Source organism: Cervus elaphus, chromosome 25 (assembly GCF_910594005.1).
Source record: "Cervus elaphus chromosome 25, mCerEla1.1, whole genome shotgun sequence".
NCBI classification, from domain to species: Eukaryota; Metazoa; Chordata; class Mammalia; order Artiodactyla; family Cervidae; genus Cervus; species Cervus elaphus.
Window position 1 is genome coordinate 3,494,598 of NC_057839.1, and position 12,979 is coordinate 3,507,576.

The following is a 12,979-nucleotide window of genomic DNA, read 5'->3' on the forward strand; positions in this document are numbered from 1 at the left end:
GGGGAACTAGGTCTTTCTCTGAGGTCTCCACAGGCGATTCAGACATCCTTTCGTCTTGGGAGAGGCAAGACGCGCCTGCATTCAAGTCACTGCAGGGATATCCGGCCTTATTTCGAGTCAGGGCATCGCGGTGTCCATTCCACTTGAGGCCGCAAACTCAGGGTCCCTCTCACATACCTAGAGCTAAGAGAAGCCTCCTCTTCAGGTGCTTGTGTTAAGGTGGTATTCCTCTGGAGTCGAAGCCAGGGACTATCCTCTCATCTCGAGTTGATTTTTGGGCCACGGTGCTCGTTCGTGTGGCTACAGTGACCTCCGGATCCCTCTAGCCTTGAAACAGTGTTCTTGGGGTTTCTCTGGAGTGCCATCAAGGAAATCAAGGCTCCTTTCATGTGTGATGTGCAACACGGAATTGCTCTGCACGCAGTGCAGGGGAATCGGGCCTCATCTCTCGGCGAGGGGGAAGTCTCATGGTTTTTCTCGAGTTGCGGCGGGAACCTGGGGTATATTCTCGAGTTACGACTGGAATGGCCCTTCCACACACATGTTTGTTCAGCGACGTCAGGACTCCTGCCTAGTTGCGAGGGACAACTCGGGATTCTCCTCGAGGCTTGGCAGGGCAATTGGGACGCCTCTCCAGCTGAGGCGGGAGACCAAGGGTCCCTTTCCACGTGCCACAGGAATCCTGGGACTCCTATCAAGTTTCACGAGGAGTCAGGCATCGTCTCCTTTGGAGGCACTGATCTCCGCGTACCTCTGGAGTTTTCAAAGGATGTGAGGCCTCCGGTCGCAATGAGGTGGGGAACTAGGTCTTTCTCTGTGGTCTCCACAGGGGATTCAGACATCCTTTCATCTTGGGAGATGCAAGAAGAGCCTGCATTCAAGTCACTGCAGGGATATCCGGCCTTATTTCGAGTCAGGGCATCGCGGTCTTCATTCCACTTGAGGCCGCAAACTCAGGGTCCCTCGCACATAGCTAGAGCTGAGAGAAGCCTCCTCTTGACGTGCTTGTGGTAAGGTGGTATTCCTCTGGAGTCGAAGCCAGGGACTAACCTCTCATCTCGAGTTGATTTTTGGTCCACGGAGCTCTTTCGTGTTGCTACAGTAACCTCAGGATCCCTCTAGCCTTGAAACAGTGTTCTTGGGGTTTCTCTGGAGTGCCATCAAGGAAATCAAGGCTCCTTTCATGTGTGATGTGCAACACGGAATTGCTCTGCACGCAGTGCAGGGGAATCGGGCCTCATCTCGCGGCGAGGGGGAAGTCTCATGGTTTTTCTCGAGTTGCGGCGGGAACCTGTGGAATATTCTCGAGTTACGAGGGGATGGCCCTTCCACACACGTGTTTGTTCAGCGACGTCAGGACTCCTGCCTAGTTGCGAGGGACAATTCGGGATTCTCCTCGAGGCTTGGCAGGGCAATTGGGACGCCTCTCCAGCTGAGGCGGGAGACCAAGGGTCCCTTTCCACGTGCCACAGGAATCCTGGGAATCCTATCAAGTTTCACGAGGAGTCAGGCATCGTCTCCTTTGGAGGCACTGATCTCCGCGTACCTCTGGAGTTTTCAAAGGATGTGAGGCCTCCGGTCGCGATGAGGTGGGGAAGTAGGTTTTTCTCTGTGGTCTCCACAGGGGATTCAGGCATCCTTTCATCTTGGGAGATGCAAGACGAGCCTGCATTCAAGTCACTACACGGATATCCGGCCTTATTTCGCGTCAGGGCATCGCGCTGTCCATTCCATTTGAGGCCGCAAACTCAGGGTCCCTCTCACATACCTAGAGCTGAGAGAAGCCTCCTCTTGAGGTGCTTGTACAAGGTGGTATTCCTTTGGAGTCGAAGCCAGGGACTAACCTCTCATCTCGAGTTGATTTTTGGTCCACGGAGCTCTTTCGTGTTGCTACAGTGACCTCAGGATCCCTCTAGCCTTGAAACAGTGTTCTTGGGGTTTCTCTGGAGTGCCATCAAGGAAATCAAGGCTCCTTTCATATGTGATGTGCAACACGGAATTGCTCTGCACGCAGTGCAGGGGAATCGGGCCTCATCTCGCGGCGAGGGGGAAGTCTCATGGTTTTTCTCGAGTTGCGGCTGGAACCTGGGGTATATTCTCGAGTTACGACGGGGATGGCCCTTCCACACACGTGTTTGTTCAGCGACGTCAGGACTCCTGCCTAGTTGCGAGGGACAACTCGGGATTCTCCTCGAGGCTTGGCAGGGCAATTGGGACGCCTCTCCAGCTGAGACGGGAGACCAAGGGTCCCTTTCCACGTGCCACAGGAATCCTGGGACTCCTATCAAGTTTCACGAGGAGTCAGGCATCGTCTCCTTTGGAGGCACTGATCTCCGCGTACCTCTGGAGTTTTCAAAGGATGTGATTCCTCCGGTCGCGATGAGGTGGGGAACTAGGTCTTTCTCTATGGTCTCCACAGGGGATTCAGACATCCTTTCGTCTTGGGAGATGCAAGACGAGCCTGCATTCAAGTCACTGCAGGGATATCCGGCCTTATTTCGAGTCAGGGCATCGCAGTGTCTATTCCAGTTGAGGCCGCAAACTCATGGTCCATCTCACATACCTAGAGCTGAGAGAAGCCTCCTCTTGAGGTGCTTGTGGTAAGGTGGTATTCCTCTGGAGTCGAAGCCAGGGACTAAACTCTCATCTCTAGTTGATTTTTGGTCCAGGGAGCTCTTTCGTGTTGCTACAGTGACCTCAGGATCCCTCTAGCCTTGAAACAGTGTTCTTGGGGTTTTTCTGGAGTGCCATCAAGGAAATCAAGGCTCCTTTCATGTGTGATGTGCAACACGGAATTACTCTGCACGCAGTGCAGGGGAATCGGGCCTCATATCGCGGCGAGGGGGAAGTCTCATGGTTTTTCTCGAGTTGCGGCGGGAACCTGGGGTATATTTTCCAGTTACGACGGGGATGGCCCTTCCACCCACGTGTTAGTTCAGCGACGGCAGGACTCCTGCCTAGTTGCGAGGGACAACTCGGGATTCTCCTCGAGGCTTGGCAGGGCAATTGGGACGCCTCTCCAGCTGAGGCGGGAGACCAAGGGTCCCTTTCCACGTGCCACAGGAATCCTGGGACTCCTATCAAGTTTCACGAGCAGTCAGGCATCATCTCCTTTGGAGGCACTGATCTCCGCGTACCTCTGCAGTTTTCAAAGGATGTGAGGCCTCCGGTCGCGATGAGGTGGGGAACTAGGTCTTTCTCTGTGGTCTCCACAGGGGATTCAGACATCCTTTCATCTTGGGAGATGCAAGACGAGCCTGCATTCAAGTCACTGCAGGGATATCGGGACTTATTTCGAGTCATAGCATCGCGGTGTCCTTTCCACTTGAGGCCGCACACTCAGGGTCCCTCTCACATAGCTAGAGCTGAGAGAAGTCTCCTCTTGAGGTGCTTGTGGTAAGGTGGTATTCCTCTGGAGTCGAAGCCAGGGACTAACCTCTCATCTCGAGTTGATTTTTGGTCCACGGAGCTCTTTCGTGTTGCTACAGTGACCTCAGGATCCCTCTAGCCTTGAAACAGTGTTCTTGGGGTTTCTCTGGAGTGCCATCAACGAAATCAAGGCTCCTTTCTTATTTGATGTGCAATACGCAATTGCTCTGCACGCAGTGCAGGGGAATCGGGCCTCATATCGCGGCGAGGGGGAAGTCTCATGGTTTTTCTCGAGTTGCGGCGTGAATTTGGGGAATATTCTCGAGTTACGAGGGGATGGCCCTTCCACACACGTGTTTGTTCAGCGACGTCAGGACACCTGCCTAGTTGCGAGGGACAACTCGGGATTCTGCTCGAGGCTTGGCAGGGCAATTGGGACGCCTCTCCAGCTGAGGCGGGAGACCAAGGGTCCCTTTCCACGTGCCACAGGAATCCTGGGAATCCTATCAAGTTTCACGAGGAGTCAGGCATCATCTCCTTTGGAGGCACTGATCTCCGCGTACCTCTGGAGTTTTCAAAGGATGTGAGGCCTCCGGTCGCGATGAGGTGGGGAACTAGGTCTTTCTCTGTGGTCTCCACAGGGGATTCAGACATCCTTTCGTCTTGGGAGATGCAAGACGAGCCTGCATTCAAGTCACAGCAGGGATATCCGGCCTTATTTCGAGTCAGGGCATCGCGGTGTCCATTCCACTTGAGGCCGGAAACTCAGGGTCCCTCTCACATAACTAGAGCTGAGAGAAGCCTCCTCGTGAGGTGCTTGTGGTAAGGTGGTATTCCTCTGGAGTAGAAGCCAGGGACTAACCTCTCATCTCGAGTTGATTTTTGGTCCACGGAGCTCTTTCATGTTGCTACAGTGACCTCAGGATCCCTCAACCTTGAAACAGTGTTCTTGGGGTTTCTCTGGAGTGCCATCAAGGAAATCAAGGCTCCTTTCATGTGTGATGTGCAACACGGAATTGCTCTGCACGCAGTGCAGGGGAATCAGGCCTCATCTCGCGGCGAGGGGGAAGTCTCATGGTTTTTCTCGAGTTGCGGCGGGAACCTGGGGTATATTCTCGAGTTACGTCGGAAATGGCCCTTCTACACACGTGTTTGTTCAGCAATGGCAGGACTCCTGCCTAGTTGCGAGGGACAACTCGGGATTCTCCTCGAGGCTTGGCAGGGAAATTGGGACGCCTCTCCATCCGAGGCGGGAGACCAAGGGTCCCTTTCCACGTGCCACAGGAATCCTGGGACTCCTATCAAGTTTCACGAGGAGTCAGGAATCGTCTCCTTTGGAGGCACTGATCTCCGCGTACCTCTGGAGTTTTCAAAGAATGTGAGGCCTCCGGTCGCGATGAGGTGGGGAACTAGGTCTTTCTCTGTGGTCTCCACAGGGGATTCAGACATCCTTTCATCTTGGGAGATGCAAGACGAGCCTGCATTCAAGTCACTCCAGGGATATCCGGCCTTATTTCGAGTCAGGGCATCGCGGTGTCCAGTCCACTGGAGGCCGCAAATTCAGGGTCCCTCTCACATACCTAGAGCTGAGAGAAGCCTCCTCTTGAGGTGCTTGTGGTAAGGTGGTATTCCTCTGGAGTCGAAGCCAGGGACTAACCTCTCATCTCGAGTTGATTTTTGGTCCACGGAGCTCTTTCGTGTTGCTACAGTGACCTCAGGATCCCTCTAGCCTTGAAACAGTGTTCTTGGGGTTTCTCTGGAGTGCCATCAAGGAAATCAAGGCTCCTTTCATGTGTGATGTGCAACACGGAATTGCTCTGCACGCAGTGCAGGGGAATCGGGCCTCATCTCGCGGCGAGGGGGAAGTCTCATGGTTTTTCTCGAGTTGCGGCGGGAACCTGGGGTATATTCTCGAGTTACGACTGGGATGGCCCTTCCACACACGTGTTAGTTCAGCGACGGCAGGACTCCTGCCTAGTTGCGAGGGACAACTCGGGATTGTCCTCGAGGCTTGGCAGGGCAATTGGGACGCCTCTCCAGCTGAGGCGGGAGACCAAGCGTCACTTTCCACGTGCCACAGGAATCCTGGGACTCCTATCAAGTTTCACGAGCAGTCAGGCATCGTCTCCTTTGGAGGCACTGATCTCCCCATACCTCTGGAGTTTTCAAAGGATGTGAGGCCTCCGGTCGCGATGAGGTGGGGAACTAGGTCTTTCTCTGTGGTCTCCACAGGGGATTCAGACATCCTTTCATCTTGGGAGATGCAAGACGAGCCTGCATTCAAGTCACAGCAGGGATATTCGGCCTTATTTCGAGTCAGGGCATCGCGGTTTCCATTCCACTTGAGGCCGCAAACTCAGGGTCCCTCTCACATACCTAGAGCTGAGAGAAGCCTCCTCTTGAGGTGCTTGTGGTAAGGTGGTATTCCTCTGGAGTCGAAGCCAGGGACTAACCTCTCATCTCGAGTTGATTTTTGGTCCACGGAGCTCTTTCGTGTTGCTACAGTGACCTCAGGATCCCTCTAGCCTTGAAACAGTGTTCTTGGGGTTTCTCTGGATTGCCATCAAGGAAATCAAGGCTCCTTTCATGTGTGAGGTGCAACACGGAATTGCTCTGCACGCAGTGCAGGGGAATCGGGCCTCATCTCGCGGCGAGGGGGAAGTCTCATGGTTTTTCTCGAGTTGCGGCGGGAACCTGGGGTATATTCTCGAGTTACGACGGGGATGGCCCTTCCACACACGTGTTTGTTCAGCGATGGCAGGACTCCTGCCTAGTTACGAGGGACAACTCGGGATTCTCCTCGAGGCTTGGCAGAGAAATTGGGACGCCTCTCCATCCGAGGCGGGAGACCAAGGGTCCCTTTCCACGTGCCACAGGAATCCTGGGACTCCTATCAAGTTTCACGAGGAGTCAGGCATCGTCTCCTTTGGAGACACTGATCTCCGCGTACCTCTGGAGTTTTCAAAGGATGTGAGGCCTCCGGTCGCCATGAGGTGGGGAACTAGGTCTTTCTCTGTGGTCTCCACAAGGGATTCAGACATCCTTTCATCTTGGGAGATGCAAGACGAGCCTGCAATCACGTCACTGCAGGGATATCCGGCCTTATTTCGCGTCAGGGCATCGCAGTGTCCATTCCACTTGAGGCCGCAAACTCAGGGTCCCTCTCACATACCTAGAGCTGAGAGAAGCCTCCTCTTGAGGTGCTTGTGGTAAGGTGGTATTCCTCTGGAGTCGAAGCCAGGGACTAACCTCTCATCTCGAGTTGAGTCATGGTCCACGGAGATCTTTCGTGTTGCTACAGTGACCTCAGGATCCCTCTAGCCTTGAAACAGTGTTCTTGGGGTTTCTCTGGAGTGCCATCAAGGAAATCAAGGCTCCTTTCATATGTGATGTGCAACACGGAATTGCTCTGCACGTAGTTCAGGGGAATCGGGCCTCATCTCGCGGCGAGGGGGAAGTCTCATGGTTTTTCTCGAGTTGCGGCGGGAACCTGGGGTATATTCTCGAGTTAAGACGGGGATGGCCCTTCCACACACGTGTTTGTTCAGCGACGTCAGGACTCCTGCCTTGCTGCGAGGGACAACTCGGGATTCTCCTTGAGGCTTGGCAGGGCAATTGGGACGCCTCTCAAGCTGAGGCGGGAGACCAAGGGTCCCTTTCCACGTGCCACAGGAATCCTGGGACTCCTATCAAGTTTCACGAGGAGTCAGGCATCGTCTCCTTTGGAGGCACTGATCTCCGCGTACCTCTGGAGTTGTCAAAAGATATGAGGCCTCCGGTCGGGATGAGGTGGGGAACTAGGTCTTTCTCTGAGGTCTCCACAGGCGATTCAGACATCCTTTCGTCTTGGGAGAGGCAAGACGCGCCTGCATTCAAGTCACTGCAGGGATATCCGGCCTTATTTCGAGTCAGGGCATCGCGGTGTCCATTCCACTTGAGGCCGCAAACTCAGGGTCCCTCTCACATACCTAGAGCTAAGAGAAGCCTCCTCTTCAGGTGCTTGTGTTAAGGTGGTATTCCTCTGGAGTCGAAGCCAGGGACTATCCTCTCATCTCGAGTTGATTTTTGGGCCACGGTGCTCTTTCGTGTGGCTACAGTGACCTCCGGATCCCTCTAGCCTTGAAACAGTGTTCTTGGGGTTTCTCTGGAGTGCCATCAAGGAAATCAAGGCTCCTTTCATGTGTGATGTGCAACACGGAATTGCTCTGCACGCAGTGCAGGGGAATCGGGCCTCATCTCTCGGCGAGGGGGAAGTCTCATGGTTTTTCTCGAGTTGCGGCGGGAACCTGGGGTATATTCTCGAGTTACGACTGGAATGGCCCTTCCACACACATGTTTGTTCACCAACGTCAGGACTCCTGCCTAGTTGCGAGGCACAACTCGGGATTCTCCTCGAGGCTTGGCAGGGCAATTGGGACGCCTCTCCAGCTGAGGCGGGAGACCAAGGGTCCCTTTCCATGTGCCACAGGAATCCTGGGACTCCTATCAAGTTTCACGAGGAGTCAGGCATCGTCTCCTTTGGAGGCACTTATCTCCGCGTACCTCTGGAGTTTTCAAAGGATGTGAGGCCTCCGGTCGCCATGAGGTGGGAAACTACGTCTTTCTCTGTGGTCTCCACAGGGGATTCAGACATCCTTTCATCTTGGAAGATGCAAGACGAGCCTGCATTCAAGTCACTGCAGGGATATCCGGCCTTATTTCGAGTCAGGGCATCGTGGTGTCCATTCCACTTGAGGCTGCAAACTCAGGGTCCCTCTCACAAAGCTAGAGCTGAGAGAAGCCTCCTCTTGAGGTGCTTGTGGTAAGGAGGTATTCCTCTGGAGTCGAAGCCAGGGACTAACCTCTCATCTCGAGTTGATTTTTGGTCCACGGAGCTCTTTCGTGTTGCTACAGTGACCTCAGGATCCCTCTAGCCTTGAAACAGTGTTCTTGGGGTTTCTCTGGAGTGCCATCAAGGAAATCAAGGCTCCTTTCATGTGTGATGTGCAACACGGAATTGCTCTGCACGCAGTTCAGGGGAATCGGGCCTCATCTCACGGCGAGGGGGAAGTCTCATGGTTTTTCTCGAGTTGCGCCGGGAACCTGGGGTATATTCTCGAGTTACGATGGGGATGGCCCTTCCACCCACGTGTTTGTTCAGCGACGTCAGGACTCCTGCCTAGTTGCGAGGGACAACTCGGGATTCTCCTCGAGGCTTGGCAGGGCAATTGGGACGCCTCTCCAGCTGAGGTGGGAGACCAAGGGTCCCTTTCCACGTGCCACAGGAATCCTGGGACTCCTATCAAGTTTCATGAGGAGTCAGGCATCGTCTACTTTGGAGGCACTGATCTCCACGTACCTCTGGAGTTTTCAAAGGATGTGAGGCCTCCGGTCGCGATGAGGTGGGGAACTAGGTCTCTTTCTGTGGTTTAGACAGGGGATTCGGACATCCTTTCGTCTTGGGAGATGAAAGACGAGCCTGCATTCAAGTCACTGCAGGGATATCCGGCCTTATTTCGAGTCAGGGCATCGCGGTGTCCATTCCACTTGAGGCCGCAAACTCAGTACATAGCTAGAGCTGAGAGAAGCCTCCTCTTGAGGTGCTTGTGGTAAGGTGGTATTCCTCTGGAGTCGAAGCCAGGGACTATCCTCTCATCTCGAGTTGATTTGTGGTCCACGGAGCTCTTTCATGTTGCTACAGTGACCTCAGGATCCCTCTAGCCTTGCAACAGTGTTGTTGGGGTTTCTCTGCAGTGCCACCAAGGAAATCAAGGCTCCTTTCATGTGTGATGTGCAACACGGAATTGCTCTGCACGCAGTGCAGGGGAATCGGGCCTCATCTCGCGGCGCGGGGGAAGTCTCATGGTTATTCTCGAGTTGCGGCGGGAACCTGGGGTATATTCTCGAGTTACGACTGGGATGGCCCTTCCACACACGTGTTGTTCAGCTACGTCAGGACTCCTGCCTAGTTGCGAGGGACAACTCGGGATTCTCCTCGAGGCTTGGCAGGGCAATTGGGACTCCTCTCCACCTGAGGCGGGAGACCAAGTGTCCCATTCCACGTGCACAGGTATTCTGGGACTCCTATCAAGTTTCACGAGGAGTCAGGCATCGTCTCCTTTGGAGGCAATGATCTCCGCGTCCCTCTGGAGTTTTCAAAGGATGTGAGGCCTCCGGTCGCGATGAGGTGGGGAACTAGGTCTTTTTCTGTGGTCTCCACAGGGGATTCGGACATCCTTTCGTCTTGGGAGATGCAAGTCGAGCCTGCATTCAAGTCACTGCTGGGATATCCGGCCTTATTTCGAGTCAGGGCATCGCGGTGTCCATTCCACTTGAGGCCGTAAACTCAGGGTCCCTATCACATACCTAAAGCTGAGAGAAGACTCCTCTTGAGGTGCTTGTGGTAAGGTGGTATTCCTCTGGAGTCGAAGCCAGGGACTAACCTTTCATCTCGAGTTGATTTTTGGTCTATGGAGCTCTTTCGTGTGGCTACAGTGACCTCAGGATCCCTCTAGCCTTGAAACAGTGTTCTTGGGGTTTCTCTGGAGTGCCATCAAGGAAATCAAGTCTCCTTTCATGTGTGATGTGCAACACGGAATTGCTCTGCATGCAGTGCAGGGGAATAGGGCCTCATCTCGCGGCGAGGGGGAAGTCTCATGGTTTTTCTCGAGTTGCGGCGGGAACCTGGGGTATATTCTCGAGTTACGACGGGGATGGCCCTTCCACCCACGTGTTTGTTCAGCGACGGCAGGACTCCTGCCTAGTTGCGAGGGACAACTCGGGATTCTCCTCGAGGCTTGGCAGGGCAATTGGGAGGCCTCTCCAGCTGAGGCGGGAGACCAAGGGTCCCTTTCCACGTGCCACAGGAATCCTGGGACTCCTATCAAGTTTCACGAAGAGTTAGGCATCGTCTCCTTTGGAGGCACTGATATCCGCATACCTCTGGAGTTTTCAAAGGATGTGAGGCCTCCGGTCGCGATGATGTGGGGAACTAGGTCTTTCTCTGTGGTCTCCACAGGGGATTCAGACATCCTTTCGTCTTTGGAAATGCAAGACGAGCCTGCATTCAAGTCACTGCAGGGATATTCGGCCTTATTTCGAGTCAGGGCATCGCGGTGTCCATTCCACTTGAGGCCGCAAACTCAGGGTCCCTCTCACATACCTAGAGCTGAGAGAAGCCTCCTCTTGAGGTGCTTGTGGTAAGGTGGTATTCCTCTGGAGTCGAAGCCAGGGACTAACCTCTCATCTCGAGTTGATTTTTGGTCCTCGGAGCTCTTTCGTGTTGCTACAGTGACCTCAGGATCCCTCTCGCCTTGAAACAGTGTTCTGGGGGTTTCTCTGGAGTGCCACCAAGGAAATCAAGGCTCCTTTCATGTGTGATGTGCAACACGGCATTGCTCTGCACGCAGTGCAGGGGAATCGGGCCTCATCTCGCGGCGAGGGGGAAGTCTCATGGTTTTTCTCGAGTTGGGGCGGGAACCTGGGGTATATTCTCGAGTTACGACTGGGATGGCCCTTCCACCCACGTGTTTGTTCAGCGACGTCAGGACTCCTGCCTAGTTGCGAGGGACAATTCGGGATTCTCCTCGAGGCTTGGCAGGGCAATTGGGACGCCTCTCCAGCTGAGGAGGGAGACCAAGGGTCCCTTTCCATGTGCCACAGGAATCCTGGGACTCCTATCAAGTTTCACGAGGAGTCAGGCATCGTCTCCTTTGGTGGCACTGATCTCTGCGTAACTCTGGAGTTTTCAAAGGATGTGAGGCCTCCAGTCGCCATGAGGTGGGGAACTAGGTCTTTCTCTGTGGTCTTCACAGGGGATTCAGACATCCTTTCATCTTGGGAGATGCAAGACGAGCCTGCATTCAAGTCAATGCAGGGATATTCGACCTTATTTCTCGTCAGGGCATAGCGGTGTCCATTTCACTTGAGGCCGCAAAATCAGGGTCCCTCTCACATACCTAGAGCTGCGAGAAGCCTCCTCTTGAGGTGCTTGTGGTAAGGTGGTATTCCTCTGGAGTCGAAGCCAGGGACTATCCTCTCATCTCGAGCTGATTTTTGGTCCACGGAGCTCTTTCGTGTTGCTACAGTGACCTCAGGATCCCTCAACCTTGAAAGAGTGTTCTTGGGTTTTCTCTGGAGTGCCATGAAGGAAATCAAGGCTCCATTCCTGTGTGATGTGCAACACGGAATTGCTCTGCACGCAATGCAGGGGAATCGGGCCTCATCTCGCGGCGAGGGGGAAGTCTCATGGTTTTTCTCGAGTTGCGGCGGGAACCTGGGGTATATTCTCGAGTTACGACGGGGATGGCCCTTCCGCCCACGTGTTTGTTCAGCGACGTCAGGACTCCTGCCTAGTTGCGAGGGACAACTCGGGATTCTCCTCGAGGCTTGGCAGGGCAATTGGGATACCTCTCCAGCTGAGGTGGGAGACCAAGTGTCCCTTTCCACGTGCCACAGGAATCCTGGGACTCCCATCAAGTTTCACGAGGAGTCAGGCATCGTCTCCTTTGGAGGCACTGATCTCCGCGTACCTCTGGAGTTTTCAAAGGATGTGAGGCCTCCGGTCGCGATGATGTGGGGAACTAGGTCTTTTTCTGTGGTCTCCACAGGGGATTCAGACATCCTTTCGTCTTGGGAGATGGAAGACGAGCCTGCATTCAAGTCACTGCAGGGATATCCGGCCTTATTTCGAGTCAGGGCATCGCGGTGTCCATTCCACTTGAGGCCGCAAAATCAGGGTCCCTCTCACATAGCTAGAGCTGAGAGAAGCCTCCTCTTGAGGTGCTTGTGGTAAGGTGGTATTCCTCTGGAGTGGAAGCCAGGGACTAACCTCTCATCTCGAGTTGATTTTTGGTCCACGGAGCTCTTTTGTGTTGCTACAGTGACCTCAGGATCCCTCTAGCCTTGAAACAGTGGTCTTGGGGTTTCTCTGGAGTGCCATCAAGGAAATCAAGGCTCATTTCATGTGTGATGTGCAACACGAAATTGCTCTGCACGCAGTGCAGGGGAATCGGGCCTCATCTCGCGGCGAGGGGGAAGTCTCATGGTTTTTCTCGAGTTGCCGCGGGAACCTGAGGTATATTCTCGAGTTACGACGGGGATGGCCCTTCCAGCCACGTGTTTGTTTAGCGACGTCAGGACTCCTGCCTAGTTGCGAGGGACAACTCGGGATTCTCCTCGAGGCTTGGCAGGGCAATTGGGACGCCTCTCCAGTTGAGGCGGGAGACCAAGGGTCCCTTTCCACGTGCACAGGAATCCTGGGACTCCTATCAAGTTTCATGAGGAGTCAGGCAGCGTCTCCTTTGGAGGCACTGATCTCCGCGTACCTCTGAAGTTTTCAAAGGATGTGAGGCCTCCGGTCGCGATGAGGTGGGGAACTAGGTCTTTCTCTGTGGTCTCCACAGGGGATTCAGACATCCTTTCGTCTTGGGAGATGCAAGCGAGCCTGCATTCAAGTCACTGCAGGGATATCCGACCTTATTTCGAGTCAGGGCATCGTGGTGTCCATTCGACTTGAGGCTGCAAACTCAGGGTCCCTCTCACATAGCTAGAGCTGAGAGAAGCCTCCTCTTGAGGTGCTTGTGGTAAGGTGGTATTCCTCTGGAGTCGAAGCCAGGGACTAACCCCTCAT